The 17,698-nt window shown below is 26.4% G+C and overlaps 1 long non-coding RNA gene across 2 annotated transcripts; it reads right to left on the bottom strand.

Moving 5' to 3' along the window:
• Positions 1-3,481: 3,481 nt before the first annotated feature.
• LOC136079086 (uncharacterized) lies at positions 3,482-13,823 on the bottom strand. Of its 2 annotated transcripts, none has more exons than XR_010637932.1 (3): positions 13,733-13,823; positions 3,677-3,744; positions 3,482-3,569 (listed from the first exon to the last, which is right to left on the bottom strand). It is a non-coding gene; the product is annotated as an uncharacterized LOC136079086 (long non-coding RNA). The 2 variants fall into 2 exon arrangements; XR_010637933.1 differs by lacking the exon at positions 13,733-13,823 and adding an exon at positions 3,851-3,970.
• Positions 13,824-17,698: the final 3,875 nt, after the last annotated feature.

Genomic DNA, 17,698 nt, shown 5'->3' with positions numbered 1-17,698 from the left:
AAGTTATTAGGTTTTGAAGATTTACTAAAAACACATGTTTTACAACCCATTTTTGGCCATTATGGATAATAAAATTAATTAAAAAAAAAAATTATCTGTTTTTTATTTTATTTTAATATAAAATAATTGTCATTAAAAAAACAAAAATCAAAATTTTGATTATTTACAAAAAAACTTGTTTTCAGTTGTGTGCCACCTTAATATTACCTTCAGGTGGCCTATAACAGGTAGAGACTATAATATTTTTAAATTTGGAGTTGATGATCTCTATTGTAAAGACCTCACTATCGGGGTTAGAAATGGAGTGATCTTTTCTCACTTTTATCACTTGATCATTCCGAAATATCATCTGCCTTTTGTGAACATTTCTGTAACTCGGTGTCTATTTTAAAGAAACATACTTTTCTTTTAAAAGACTGTGTATGGGCTTTATCACATCGGGAACCAACTTGTTTTTACAGGTCTTTTAAATTAATACCTGTAACGGTTAATCAAGTCGAAAAAGAACTACGTGGGTTAAAAACAAAAAGATCTACCGGCCTAAACGGTATATCAACATCAATACTAAAAGGCGCAGCTTACATCTTATCTAAACCACTAACTCACAAAATAAACATGTCTTTGAAGAAATCAACCTATCCAACTGATTAGAAATGTTCGAGACTTCTCCCAAATTACAAATCAAAGTCCCAAAACAATATTTAAAACTACCAATCTTTAACTGAAATACCAACTATATCAAGATTTATCGAACGAGTTGTACACATCCATTTATGAAACATTTAGAAGAAACCAGTTTGATAAATGACAATCAGTTTATTTTTCAACGTAAATGATCAACTTATCTAGCTGCAACGCTGTTTTTAGATAACATAAAACGAAAAGTTGACCAATGTAAAATGGTTGGGAAGTCACGGAATACTATTCAACAAGCTTAACAGTTATGGTGTTCGTGATACTACTGCTGGTTTAAAGATTACCAATTCAAACAATATGTTTTCAAAACGAAATATCTGAAACAGAAAAAGCTGTATGTGGTCTAACTTAAGGATCATTATTGGGCCCTTACAATAGTAAGGGCCCAATAATGATCCTACAGCTTTTTCTGTTTCAGATATTTCGTTTTGAAAACATATTGTTTGAATTGTCATTCACTTTGATAACTTTGTATCTTGTTTGAAACATTCAAAATCTGTTATTCATGCTGACAACACTGTCATATACGTCCCTGGAAAAGATATATTTATTATAGAATCGCGTCTTTCTCAAAATGATGTATAAAAAAAGGAGTTAATGTTTAACCTTGGACTCTGTAAAATCATGCTGTTAGGAACAAGAAAATTAGGACAACCAAACACAATCAACGTTTCTTACAACTTCAACTCAATGTGTTTCACCTTGAGCTATAAATACCTTGGTATAGACCTATACTAGACGCTGAACATTGTTTAGTAGTTATTTTAACAATCTTTATAAAAAAGCTTATAGCAAACTAAGACTTCTTTAAAAAATTAGATGTTTCTTAACACCTCTTGCAGCAGAAGTATTTATCAGTTGACTATTATAACCGTTTTAACATACTATGAAAATCTTTGCATCAACCTACCAAAATCAAAAATAGTTAAGCTAAACTCTTTGTATACACGTGCATCTCATATAATAAATGCAAACAGCAAGCACGAAGTGAACACAAAATCAACATTCTCGCAAACTCTTGTTACATCGAGTCTATTAACGAATGCGTCCTTGGTTTATCATACTCAAACTGTACTGACTACTTTGAAGTTGTTAGTAAAGTTTGAAAAGTCAACCATTCAAAAGCAACTAGAAATAACAGCAATATAATTAAAATTCCGAAAATCCGACTTAAATATGCTAGAAGTTCTTTCTATTACTCAAATGAAAGTGTGTATAATGATCTATCAATAGAACTTAGGAGCATCAACTCGTTGACTGAATTTAAAAATAAGTTAAAAATTTACTTTAAATAGTTGTTTTTATAACGTTTTTAACAACTTTATTACTTTAATTTAATTACTAAAGCTTTATTAATTTAATTTTATTATTTCAATTATTACTTTAATTGATTTTAATTTTTATTGTATTTTATAACAGGACTTACATTGATAACAGAATTGTAATAGTTCTGAAATAACTTATCTTGTATAAACATTTTTCAAATAACATAAAATAAAACAAAATATAGTTCTTGAAAACTGGATAACTACATGTTCCGTATAATTATTATTATTTTTTATCCATATTGTTTGTTATATATGAGATTATTATTTAATAGATGGTGATTAGGTGAATAGATAGTGATCTAGGTGATTATAAGTTATAAAAAGTTCTTTCTAAAACTTTTGAGAAAACGGAAAGAATGGATACGGTAGTTGCTTATATTAGTTAAGGTGGTAGACCACTACACTGTTAAAAAAATATCGCGTTTTCTACGGAAAATTTCCGGCAGCTACGATGACAAAACTTCCCGTTATTTTACGGAAAAACCCATCACATGTAAACGGAAGTTTCCGTAGATAAACAGATAATTCCGTTTAAATACAATGGGTTTTTTCCGTTAATTTCCGTTAAATAACGGGAGGTTTTGTCATCGTAGCTGTCGGAAAGTTTCCGTATATAAAAAAATATTTTGGTTGATAATCAACGTGTTCTTCCCGTTAAACAACAAAGAAGTTGTAGCAACTCAGCTGCCGTATAGTTTTCTTAAATGAAAGGAATGTTGTTCATATGAATATTTAAAAAGTGAAAATTTTAAATATAAAATAGATTGTATGTTATCGAAAATATAATCTAAAACAAATTATCTTTGATTTACATAAAAATATTAAATTTTCCGTGATTTACATTTCACTTTAACAGCAAATACATCAATAAATAATCAATTTGTAAATAAACAATTTCAAAAAAAAAAAAAAATTAAAATTTTAATAAAGTATTAGCACATAATCCATTTAACAACAAAGTATTAGCACATAGTAATGTAATTATATTACATAATCCTATATAAATTTAAATTATAGATATACAAAAAAATTTATTTTTATCTAATATATATATATATATATATATATATATATATATATATATATATATATATATATATATATATATATATATATATGTAAATTATGTTAGTGTATTTTACAAATAGAGTGCTCAATGTTCTTAAAGAACAGAGCAATAATAAATTAGTAAAAAACACTTATCTAACTTTTATCTTCGACTTGCAGTTTCACCATTGCTGAATCATCAGGAAGCTTCCTGATGATCCAGCAATGGTGAAACTGCAAGTCGAAGATAAAAGTTAGATAAGTGTTTTTTACTAATTTATATATATATATATATATATATATATATATATATATATATATATATATATATATATATATATATATATATATATATATATATATATAAATATATATATATATATATATATATATATATATATATATATATATATATACATAATGGTTTCGTAAAATATAAATAAATCAGCCCAAATACAAAAAAATACAGTATTTCCTTTCTTATCCATTTTGAATCAACTAAAAATAAAAATAAATATACATAAGTTTTTGAGTAAAAAAACATTTTAATATTTAACAAAGTAATAAATTATAAAAAAAACTCATTGTGTGCAATGATTGGTTACCTTAAAGTTGTTACTCTATATGACTGATTTAACGAAGGCCAATTTTTTTGCCATTGTTGGTGCCAGTACTAAATTAGATTTAAATTAAAATTAGAAAATTATATTTTTTATACTAAGAAGAAAATAAAAATCTTTAGAACTTCTTTAAAAACAAATTGTAGAAATCACTTTTACCCATCTGGTCTTTAATCATCGCTAAAAAAAAATTAAATTTATGAAATAACATTTCATTATTCTAAAAATGTTTAAAAATTAACTTTTTCTCGCTTAAGCTAAAAATTGTTACAAAATTACTACATCTCTCTTTTTATTACTATTATTTTTTCTAAACACAAAATAATTAATGTAATATCCCTAGAGTTGATAATACATAAATATATAAATAAATATATATACATATATATGTATATATAAATATATGTATATATAAATATATATACATATATATATATATATATATATATATATATATATATATATATATATATATATATATATATATATATATATATATATATATATATATATATATATCGCCGTGGATAGCCTACCGAAAGTCGGTAGCCAAAAAAATAAAAATTTGCCTACCGAAAGTCCGTTTTATTGGCTAAGAATGTCACGTGTTAAAAATGTAATCTTGTTTATATTTTTTATCTTTTTTCACCACATTTTTCGAAGTATTTTTCGTACAACTGTTTTCATAACTTACTTTATTGTGTTTCTAGCGAAATTATGGCTTTTTCATGCTCTAATTCTTTTGCATCATTTGCAGTTTTAAAAGAAGCTATTAGGAAGTACGAAGATACTTCTTTTATAAAGTTGTGGGTAAGAGATGCTAGAAGTTCTAGAATGGATTTCCTAGCAGCCTCAATAGTTCTGCTAGGAAATCCAAGAATGCTAGGAAATCCATTCCTAAAAAAGCTGCTTTAATGGCAGCTAATATTAAATATTATTTCTATCTTTTTAAATATTTCTAAATATTATTTCTTATCCATTCTTGGATTTCCTAGCATTCTTGAATTTTCTAGCAGAACTATTGAGGCTGCTAGGAAATCCATTCTAGAACTTCTAGCATTCATGGTGGTCAAAAATTTAAATATTGTGGCAAGGGAAAGCGTAAAACTTCGTAAGTTATTGTAATTATTGTTTTAGCAAAGTATAGAAATTTACTTTGATTTATATTATATTATAATTGCTATTGGATTAAAACTTATAATCCAATAACTAACAGAATAAAAAAGTCTTATGTTAAATTTTGATTGTGCTAATAATTATAAAACTTTTAAAAAAGACTGTCCATTCTACTTGAATTTTAAAGCTTCTGAAGATGGGCAATTTTTAGTGTTACATACAATGAATAGAACACATAATCATGAAGTATCTGAAGTAAAAAGTTTTTGTTTTGTATTTAAATAATTACTTATTAGTTTTTAATATAAGTTACACACAAACACACACACACATACACATATACATACATACAGTGGTGGCCAAAAGTCCTGGAACATCATATTTTATGTTATGAAATCAATATATTTGTGTGAAAAATAATTTATTAGTAAATTTTTTTATTTTTTTCAATAAAATAAGTGTTTATAACAATTTTAAAGATGATAGGTACATGCACATACATGATAAAAGTTCAACATTTAATGGAAGCATAGTTATTGTCAATTACCATTTGGATACGTTTTGGCATGCTGTTAACAAGTTTTGTACAATAGTCTGGTGTAATTTCATGGATCCACACTGATTTGATTGCTTCAACTAAATCATTATAGGATCTAGGCTTTTTGGCAGCAACTTTTACTTTCATAATATGCCAACAATTTTCAATAACATTAAGATCTGGTGATGACCCAGGCCAATTTTCAAGGGTTTGAATTCCTTCATCAGCAAACCACTTCTTTACAATTTTGGCTGTGTGGCATGGTGCACCATCCTGTTGGAAATAAGTGCAGTTCAAGATCTGCATGAAAGGTGGCAACTTCTCCTTCATAACATCCAAATAGACTTTGCTGTTTATTGTGGTATTCTTGGGCATTATCCATAATGGCCCACGTCCTTTGGCAGAAATAGCACCCCAAGCCATACAAGACACATGAGCCTTGACACTGCTAACTGTATATTTTGGCATATATCTACAGTTTTTTGATCTTCTTACAAAGTTGTTTGTAACATTAAATTGTTTAATACATGTTTCATCAGAAAAAAGAAATTTAGACCAATTTTCTCCAGTCCAATTTTTGTAGCGCTGACAAAATGTTTTTCAATCTTTTAGGTTTTTTAATGATAAAAAAGGTTTTTTTGCTGGCTTGCATGCCTTCATTTTGAAATCAAACAAAAGCCTTCTTCTAACTGTTTTCGGTCACTTACTTTTTTCTCAATAAAAATTTCTTTTGAAATCTCGTGTGCAGATAGCCGTGGATTTGCATGGCTGAATAAGTTTGTCAGTTCTTGAGGTGGTTGCTCTGGGCCTGCCTGATCTCATTTTTGAAGTAAAATTTAATTGGGGCTCTTCTTTATGCCTTTTTAAAGTTTTACTTACAATTGATAATGAACAACCAAGCTTTTCAGATATTTCTCTTTGAACTAAACCTTGTTCATATAATGCAGCAATAATTCCCCTTTTTTTAGGTGAAAGTTGTGGCATAATATAGCTGATAAATTGCTTATGAATAATAAAAAACGATAATAAATTGCGCAATATACAAATATGTAACTATAAACATATTGCTATGTAAAAACAAAAGCATCTAACTTTCAAAATTTATACTTTAGATCAAAAATAAATTTTTTTGGTCGTTAAATGTTTCCAAGACTTTTGGCCACCACTGTACATATACAAATGCACATATATGTATATATATCTATATATATATATATATATATATATATATATATATATATATATTTATATATATATATATATATATATATATATATGTATACATATATATCATATATATATATATATATATATATATATATATATATATATACATATATACATATATATATATATATATATATATATATATATATATATATATATATATATATATATATATATATATATATATATATATATATATATATATATATATATATATATAAAGTTAATAAAAGATTGAAGATATTATAGGGAGGTTTACTTACTTTTTTGATTCAAGATCACATATTTTGAGTATTTTTTTTTAAGAACGTAATTGATGTCAGAATTAAAATTGTATTGTTGAAAGTATATTATTTTTAAAGCTCTGTTTTGTAGGTTAAATAATCTAAAAAATGCATGAGACTTGGTTTGTCCCTAAACCTGACAAGCATATCTAAAATGTGATCCAAAAATTATATGGTTTATATTGAGTAAAGTTTTATAATTGACTCAGTGACACATTTTGGCTAGCATTCCATTTCACCGCTACACAATTTCACCGCTAAGTTTTTAAGACTAGAGGAATAGGATAGATTTTGAGTCAGTTTTGATTCTAAGATATTTTAATGAAACTAGGTTTTTATATATTTTATTTTTAAGTTAAGGTTTTTATATTTTTTAGATTGATGTGATTTGTAAATGATGAGTTCAGTTTTGTTGGTATTAAAACTTAGTTTATTAAAGTGCAGCATGTAACTAGATTAGATAAATGATTAATATATTTGCTAATTTTTTTTTATTGGTTGGTTTGTTATTAGTAATTTTATGTTGTCAGCAAAATAATAAGCCTTTAAAATTTTAGATATTAAGATCATTTATAAAAATGAGGAATAGCAATGGTCCTAATTCAGAACTTTAGGGTATACCTATGGAGCATTTTATTGGCAAAGATTTGGCATCATTAATGAAGACAAATTGCAAAATTTTAAGAAAGTATGATGAAAACAATTGTAAAGCAATACCTCAAATATCGTAGTGTTCTAATTTACTTAGGAGATTAGAGTGATCAACAGAATCAAAGGCTTTCTCCAAGTCAAGTAACAATCCACATGTAAAAATTTTATTGTCAAGAGCTTTTTTAATAGTTTCAATTATTTTAACAAGTACATGAATTAAGTGTCTGCTATAAAATCCATACTTATATTTGTGGAGACTTTGATTTTTTTCAAAAAAAGCTATAGAAGCTTTTTCAAGTACTTTGCTAATATTAGATAGAAGAGAAATTGATTGATAAGTTGTGTGGTCCATTATAGAACCCTTTTTATGAATAGGAATGACTTTGAATATCTTAAAGACATCTGGAAATAAGCCTTTATTAGAAGAACTGTTATATGGTACAAAGAGGTTTAGAAGTAACATGATAATTAAGTGTAAGAAGGTGTGTGGGATCTAAATTTTTATTGCTTTCTAGAATTTTTTTTATTAAATCAGACACCATATTCAGTCACTAGATAAAGAAAAAAAAATTAGAATTGGAATTTTTAAATAGTCAGAGAAAAAACCTTTTTACCTTTAGGTGGGCATTGTATTGTTTTATAGCAGTTGTTGAAAGTGTTAGCAACAGCCATACTGTATAAGATGCTGTTACCATTAGATTCTGTTACCATTTAATTTGAGATGGTAAGATTTAATTGGTGTGGAGGATCTGTGTATTAGAAGTCTACTACATTAAACTTTGCCATGGCTACAAAAAAAAACAGAAAACTTCAAGATGAAAATCGCAATTTAAAATCCAAATAAACAGAAATGTATACGCTTATACCAAGTACCACTGGTTTACCATCATGTTTAATCAGTAATAAAATGTTGTTGAATAATATATATATATATATATATATATATATATATATATATATATATATATATATATATATATATATATATATATATATATATATATATATATACATACATACATTATAAACCAATTAGTTTTGTACAGATTGTTTTGAAGTGGACTGAATTTTCTTCTTTATTAATCTTTGTTTTAAATTCAGATTCTCTATAAGCACTTGCCAAATCAAAGAAAACTTCCAGATTATGCTATCAAGAAAGCTAAAGAGTTAATGCATTTAAAACCAAACAAAAAACTGCTCCAAAAAGAGTTGATTAAAACCACAGGTAAAATTATCACTCTAAGAGATCTTTCAAACATTGCTGCTTCATCTAACAAAGTTGAAAATAGGAATGATATCACAACATTTGTTACAACTTTAAAAGACAAATATAGTAAGTAGTCTTATGAACTGATAATGCTTCTTGTTTTTATTTTATTTTTTCTCTCTTAAATTTGGCATGTTTTTAAATAATTTTTCTTCATTTGTTTCTGTTTTTATTGCTCAATAATTTGTAATTTATTGATTTTATATTGTTTTATTAGGTCAAATTTAAACTATATTTTCCGAATCTTTCTGGTTTTGTTTAGAAAGCTGATAAATTGACTTATTAAATTTAAAATAGGGATTGTTGTTGACATATCAGTCTCAGCTTTAAGGTGAACAGTTTCAGCTTCAACTTTATGCTGAACTTGAATAAGGATTATTATAATCAGCTTGAGAGTTGATAAGTATTATTATAATCAGCTTGAGAGAGAGTGAGTTTAGGAGTTACTCCTAAAGTTTAGGAGTAACTCAGAATGTTTAGGAGTTACTCCTAAAGTTTAGGGATTACTCCTAAACTGCCCCTCAAATGATTTTATGCAAGTGAGACTAAATGAATAACTTCTAATTTTAGATGATTAAATTTTAAAAATTTATTTTTAGATCTAAAATTAATTAATCTAGATAAATTGTTTACAGTGATGCAAATAAAAATATATAATAACTATAAATATATGTATTATAAGTAGTATATATACAGTCATAGACAAAAGTTTGCGACCACTACAATTTTTTACAAAAAACACTCAAAATTTAGAAAAATAAGTAGTAAATTATAAATCAGTACATATATTTTGAATGTTTATTCACACTATACAGGTTAAACAGCATGTCTATTCATATTTTAGTTTTTACAATGAAATTCTTTATTTTTGAGAATATTTTCAATACATCCTGGCATCGATTCACACAGTTTCTTGCAATAGTCCGGCGTAATCTCCTGCACCCACACGCGTTTAATCCAGTTGATAAGGTCATCTTCAGAACTTGGGCTATGTGCAGCAATCTTCTGCTCATTACAGTCCAAACACTCTCAATAATATTGAGATCTGGACTGTTGCCTGGCCAAGGTTCCAGTGCTGGGATGTTTTCAGAATGCAGCCAGTCCTTAACAGCCTTGGTACCATGACAAGGTGCGCCATCATGCTGGAAATGAGTGATGCCATGTATTGGTACAAATGATGGCAGCTTATCCATCAGTATACTCAAGTAAACAGCACCATTGATTGTTGTATTTTTAGGCATAATCCAAATGCCGGCACAACCCCTACCAGAGACTGCTCCCCAAACCATAACTTTTGGAGCCTGTTTGACTGTTAGTATAATGTACTATGTGTAATATACTATAATGTAAAATTGTAGCACTAAAGTAGCCCAAAAGCAATTCAGAGTAGAATACATTAAAAAATATGCGAAAATGGCAGTGGTCGCAAACTTTTGTCCATGACTGTAAATATATATTCTAGGAGTGCACAGATCAAGTCTTACCCGAAAGCGTGTGCGGTCGCACGCCTTGTTTGTCCACAATTAAAGTAATTTTTTTGGACAAAATTTTTTTTCAGCTACATTTATTGTAGCTATTTAAAACTTTTTAATAAGTTTTTAACTACATTTTTCAAACAGAGCAATCATCTATTATCTCCAGTATTTTGTATTAATGCTGGAAATCGGGCAATATAAAGGAAATAATTTAAGACTGGGATCAAATGTGGTAAATACATTTATAAAAAAAGCATGCAATTTTTTAGTTAATTTTAGTTAAAATATACTGCCTTTTTCCTCAAATTGTATGAAATTTGGTAGCTAAAATTACCAACCTAAAAAAAAGAATACAAAGTTTTAAAAAAGTTTTACAAAATGAATCTTTTTTTAGAATTTACTATTTTTAAGTTATTAATGAATAAATTATAAATGAATAAATAAATGAATAAAATATAATATTATATTTCGTTACAACATTGTTTCAAATGTGGTAATTGTTTCTTTTTTTTAAGAATTTGTTTTTTTCTAAGTAGATAAGTTTAGCTTTTTAACACAAATTATTGAAACACTTTAAAAGTTAAAAGATGCAAACTGCGATGGTCAGTGTTTCTAAAAAAATTCCTTAAATGTGGACAAACTTTGTGTGCCACCGCCAATCTTTATCACTGCCAAATCTTTAATCACCGCCAAACCATAACATGCGCTGTTTGCCTGAAGAGCACAAGCAAAGAAAATAAAACTGGCAATGCAATAGCATGTGATTCATGCTTGTTGTGGTCGCATAAAAAATGTGTAGGACAAAAAGAGAATTCCTTTTTAAAAGCAAGGTATTGGGTTTGTCGCACTTGTTATGGAAGGTAATGATTTAAATATTAACTTTATAATTTTTGTATATATATATATTAAATTGGTTGTTACAGTTTATATAGTTATATTTAAATAGTATTATATATTATGATAAATAGTATTATATAGTATGATTGTTACAGATTATATAGTTATATTTAAATAGTATTATATATTATGATAAATAGTATTATATAGTATGATTGTTACAGATTATATAGTTATATTTAAATAGTATTATTTTGATTGTATAGATTAGATACAGATTGTAAAAATATTTATAAAACCTCTGTATGCAATGTCATATTTTATTTTTTGAGCTATATTTTTGATCCAAGCTTTGAGATAAATAAAAATCTAATCTTATAAAATAAAAAGAAATAGTTTTAAAGAAAAAGAGAAAGAAAAAAACAACAGTTTTTTAGTAACAACATTTTTTCCTTTTTTGTTTTTATTTGTTTTTTGTTTTGTATTTAATCTAGAAATATGAAATGCCGAGTCCTATGGTTTACCTTCTCGTGGTGCATTTCGTTAAATAAGTTACAAAAGTTTTATACTTTGTAATTTATAAACTAAAAACCAAGGCAATATTTATTGAAGTTATTTAAAGTTTGTGGAGATGCAATTCCTTGCTTTGTCCAACCTTTTAGACTATATATATATATATACACATACAAACATATAAATAAATATATATATATATATATAAATTAGTACAAAAAAAACAAATACCTAACTTGAGCTTCTACTGCCAGGTTCCTGATGATCCTGCTGAAGGAGAAACTGACAGTAGAAGCTCAAGTTAGTAAAGTGTTATTTTAATATATATATATATATATATATATATATATATATATATATATATATATATAGAGAGAGAGAGAGAGAGAGAGAGAGAGAGAGAGAGAGAGAGAGAGAGAGAGAGATTATGTAGATTCAAGTATATATAAACCTATATATAGAACATGTAGATTCAAGTATAAATAAACCTGCAAATATGTTTAAATTGTAAAAAATTCAAAACTCTGTTTAAGTATATTTTTCTGTACATATTTATAAAACTAATTACAGCTCTTTTTAAATGTAAAAAAAAAATTTTATACCGTCTTACTAATGACCAACGCCAACACCTTAATGAGTCATAAAATTAATAACATTTGATTAAGGTGTCGTGCATAACTATCAATTAAAATTAATTAATAGTAGTTTATTTGGCACTTTGCCTGAGCTATGCCAAAAATATTTCGCTAGTGTTGTATCATCAGCAAAGTGTTGTATCATCAGCAAAGTGTTGTACCATCAACAAAGTGTTGTATCATCAACAAAGCTGACGCCAAAAATATTACGCGGATTTGAATTGTGTTGTTATAACAATTACTTTTATAATAATATTGATACGGTCACACAATTTGTCTTAGAAGTTTTCTTAAATATGTCTAAGAAAAATAAAAACTACTGCATTATTTTTTCAATTCATAAGATTCATAAGACGGCAGTTCTGTTTTGTAATAAATTAAACTCTTTTATTAGGTTAATAAATAATCCCTTGCGTTTTTACTTACTCAATTACAGTGTAAAAATCTGAATTTATTTATAAACGAAGTATTTACTATACGCAACCTAATGGAATTATACAAACTCTAATGTGTGAACGATGGTAGTTGGTCAATATATGTTACACGCTCACAGCAAGTATTAAAGACCAACGTTTAGAAAAGCAGTTTTAAAACAATCAGTTTAACTAGAATTTAGAGGAACAACAAGTGATTTAAGGAACTTTATGAAGGAGAACATTCCGAAGCAGAAATTGATCTAACAATCTTGTTTATTTTATCATTATCGTATATCCCACTTAATACGTACGCCCAAATATTTTATTTAGTGTTAAAAAAAATTCAATAAAAAAAGCGCATATGTGTGCTATTGCATTGAAACCTTTGAATCAAACAGATTGTAATTTTAAAAGTGAAAGTTTGCTATTTTATATTTAAAAAAAAAATTAAAAGCATTATTTGGTAAACTAAATAACCTTAATTGATATTATTAAAGATATCTTTTATGAATATTACTTATGTATTTATTGAACACTAATTTTGCTACCGGAAGCGTACTTTAATTCGTCATTATATTTTAGATATATTAATTTTTTTAAACGTATGTGTAAATTATTTTTTTAAGAAATATCTTAAAATATTTTACGTATTTTACACGTTTTAAACGGCAGGCTATCATAGTATTTATATTCTAACAAAAGCGCTTTTAATAAATTCTATTTTGACACGTGACATTCTTAGCCAATAAAAGGGACTTTCGGTAGGCAAAAATTTTTTTATTTGGCTACCGACAGTCGAGGTGAGTTGTAACTTTTTTTTATTTTACCGAAAGCGCTTATATTGGTTGATAAATTCTATTTTGACACGTGACATTTTTAGCCAATAAAACGGACTTTCGGTAGGCAAAGTTTTATTTTTTTGGCTACCGACTTTCGGTAGGCTATCCACGGCGATATATATATATATATATATATATATATATATATATATATATATATATATATATATATATATATATATATATATATGATCTAGTGGATTTGATTATACCTGGATAAATGAGCAGTGAATGTAGACATACCCTTGTAACAGCGAGCACATTCTTCATATGGGCATTTAATGGAAACCCTATTTTTAATATGCAGTTTTAAATGCACTATAAGTTCATTAAAAGAAAGTTCAAATGAGAAATAATATTTGATAATGTTATTTTAATATATAAATGTTTTACATTACTTTTTTTTTTTATAAAACAACAAAAAAAATTATCAAAAAAAAGTATAAAAAATATCTCTCAAACTATATTATATATAGTATATATATAATATAGTTTTTAATATAAACTATATGTATAAAATAATCTATGTATAGTCTCTCTCTCTGTATTATAGAGAGATATAATATATATTGTATGATATACATGTTATATATATATATATATATATATATATATATATATATATATATATATATATATATATATATATATTGTATGATATACATGCTATATATATATATATATATATATATATATATATATATATATATATATATATATATATATATATATATATATATATATATATATATATATATATATATATATATATAGATGCAGCATTGATATTTTGAAATTTGTGTATAAATTAGCAACATTGTGTATTCTACAAATAACAACGTGCATTCCAAAAATAATTTGTAGATACTCTATTTGTCAAATAGAGTACTAATAGTTAAAAAACAGAGCAGTTTATTAGTATATATATATATATATATATATATATATATATATATATATATATATATATATATATATATATATATATATATATATATATATATATATATATATGTATAATATACAATATATATAATATACAATATTATTATATTTTATAAAAAACTATATTATAAATATTATATATATAGCCAAATCCAACTTTTGATATAAGCATTACAAGTTTTTCAGTAAAATAATTGAAGAAGAAGCAATTTCCAACTTTTATAAATATTTCTTTTTGAAGCAAAATGTGAGCCCAAAAACAAGTTTGAAAAATCATCACTTATGGCGGTTTAACATGTTATATTTAACTTCAGTTATAAATTCAACGGAACTTTCCGTATTTAAAAATTTAGCCGCAGATACGGAAAATTTCCGTACATAATGCATCCGTACATCCATACATGGGTATACGGATATTTTCCGTCCAAGTAACAGAATATTTTTCCGTTTTTTAACGGAAATTTTTAACAGTGTAATAAAAAGATATCCTTCAAAAATTACATTTTAGAAATTATTTTTAAATAAGTTGATTAAAATTTACATTTTAATGACAATTTTTTTTTTTTTATTATTCAATAGCTTAAGAAATTTGGTCCCGAAAACCCCAAAATAGGGTTATTTCGTTGCGGTGAATATCTCAAAAACTATATATGGTATCAACTTGAAATTTTTCAGACTTGCTTTTAATATAATGAAAAAAATCCTGGACCAAAACAAAAGAAAAAAATTAAACGGTTTTTTTTTAAATAAAAAAAAACACTTCGAAAACAAAAAAGGGACATTTTTGACCATATTTGAACTTTAATATCTTTTTATCGAGCTATCATAATGCAATAAAGGTGGTAGGGGACATCCATAATAACTAAAGGAACAACTCCTGAAAATTTTATGAAAATCAGTTAAGAGAATCAAGAGATAATTACCGCAAAGTCGTGAATTTTCAAGAACTGAGAAAAACACATTAAAAAAAAACACATGAAAAAAAAAGTCCGATAAAAACCATGTAACACACTGCACCAAAAGCCTTTAATAATAAACAAAAAGTAGTTTTAGAGTAGCAGTCACCACAAATGAAGTTTTTTTGTCTTAATTTTAAGATATTTTGTTGGATATCTTTCTTTTTTGCATAAATTGTCCGTAGCAACGGAATAAACAACCCGTTGCTACGGAAAAATTTATGAAAATACCTAAACCACATTATTAAAAACTGATTTTTATTAGGGTTAGCTTTATTTTTATATAAAACTAATATGAAATTTGTAATCCACGATAATTATATCACTTAAAAACTTTAAAACTGAAAAAATGATTTTTTCGATTTTTAATAGTGGTCTACCACCTTCAATCTCCTCCTTTAAATACTGGTACTACTTGATTAGGAAAATTCCTCGTCTGATTAATCATGAAAATGTCCTAAAATAAATATTTTTTAAAACTTCATATTTTTCTAGTAAATTAGTATAGTATTTATATTTGAAATTTTTTGATTGCCGGTCATAGATTTTAGCAAAACTTTTATAAATACTTTTATTTTCCACTGATTTTAATTTTGAATATTTAATATGTAATTTTTGTTTGATTTTCGAAGATTTTCTTAGTACCTTTGCAACCCATGGTGATTTATTATTTTTGGGTTTAAGATTCATTTTTATTTTTGGGAAATTTGATTCGTATATTTCAAAAAATATTTTAAGAAAAGTGAGAAGCCCATCTGCAAAACGCAATCAAAAAGTAACAGAAGCAAAAATTTTGAGTTAATTCCACATTCTATATATATTGCATTAAGTGGCCCAGAAATACAGAAATAGTTAGAAGGACCTTTTTTTTTTCTATAGTCTTTTTTGAAAACTATTTATTTGAAAAATGGGTGTGTGTGTGTGTGTGTGTGTGTGTGTGTGAATGCCCTGCTGCCCCCCCCCCCCTCCTTTATTCCTCGGATGCTACGGGCCTGGAAAATACTAATAAATTCAGTCAACCGAAAACATCTTTTTAAATATTAGACCAATTGGACAAAGGAAATATCAATTTTTGTTGATTTCGTTGTTTTCTCAAAATCAGTTTACTCGGACTAAGCGTCTTTTTCACTTCATCTAGAATACTGCATCTTCTCAAGATGTAATTGAGAACTTGAAAGTTGTAATTAAGAAACGTAAGAGTTAATTTAAAACATGAAAGTTGTAAATAAGAAATTGTAAGATGTAATTGAGAAGATAAAAGTTGTAATTAAGAAAAGTATAAAGAATACAAAGTTCTTTGTATTTTGTAGTCCGAATATACTTTATAATTTAAAGCTGGAAATAATAATATAATATCAATAAATTATAAAAAGTCATGAAAAAGGCATTTGAGTTTTAGGCGGTAACTGGAAAAATCCTATTGGGCGTCAGTTAAAACTTTCTTTTATTTTTGTTTGTGAAAAATTTAATTGAGATTTCAGATGAATAATAAGTAAAACACAAATAATTTATTTACATAAAAATTCAAAATTTAAATTTAAATACCGTCATTAAAAATCATAGCAATATTCAATTAGGCACCAATTTGGACGTATTCCATATTTAAAATCGTTGCGTAATGCGTGGTCGTATGTTGTACAGCGCGTGTACAATCACCTCCCATTATTGTATTTTTTTCCGCAGTAACAATTCTTTCTAAATACTACATTCGTTGTTCCATAATCCCAACACCAATTACAGGTGGAATGCGAATAACATTTTTGACGTTTATTTTTATTTTGGACCAGATAACTTTCACTGGGTTTAGCATTGGGCTGTAGGATCTTAATCGTAACAACTGAGCCGGTGATTTTTCAAACACCCTTTCCAAATGAGCGTGACATGGAGCATTGTCTGTTACGACGACCAAATCCTCTAAACGATTCCCACTGGGTAAACAAAGCCAACATCCACTCGTTACATGAATCTGCTTTAAATGATCCTCTGCGAGTTTCCATCATGACGACATTTGTTGTTAATATAGCTGCAATCAAATGTATGTTTGCACCTTTTGAAGAAGGTTTTTTCATTATTGCTCTTTTCCCCTGTTTGGCACATCCTTGCGTTTTTCTACAAAAAAGAATTAAATTTGTTTCATCCAACCAAACTACCTGATGACCATTTGTAATGTGTTCGTTAATGTTCCTAACATATTCAGCTCTTTTTTTTTTTTTCATTACTATTTATGTAGTAGGCTCCTTGTGCACTTTTTTAAATGAAAATAGTCTGCCTTCGAGGTAATTGGCAATTGTGGTTGTGCTAATGCTAA

Source organism: Hydra vulgaris, chromosome 04 (genome assembly GCF_038396675.1).
Source record: "Hydra vulgaris chromosome 04, alternate assembly HydraT2T_AEP".
Taxonomy (NCBI): domain Eukaryota; kingdom Metazoa; phylum Cnidaria; class Hydrozoa; order Anthoathecata; family Hydridae; genus Hydra; species Hydra vulgaris.
Note: the sequence above shows the minus strand (reverse complement) of the source record. Positions and strands in the feature narration are given on the sequence as shown.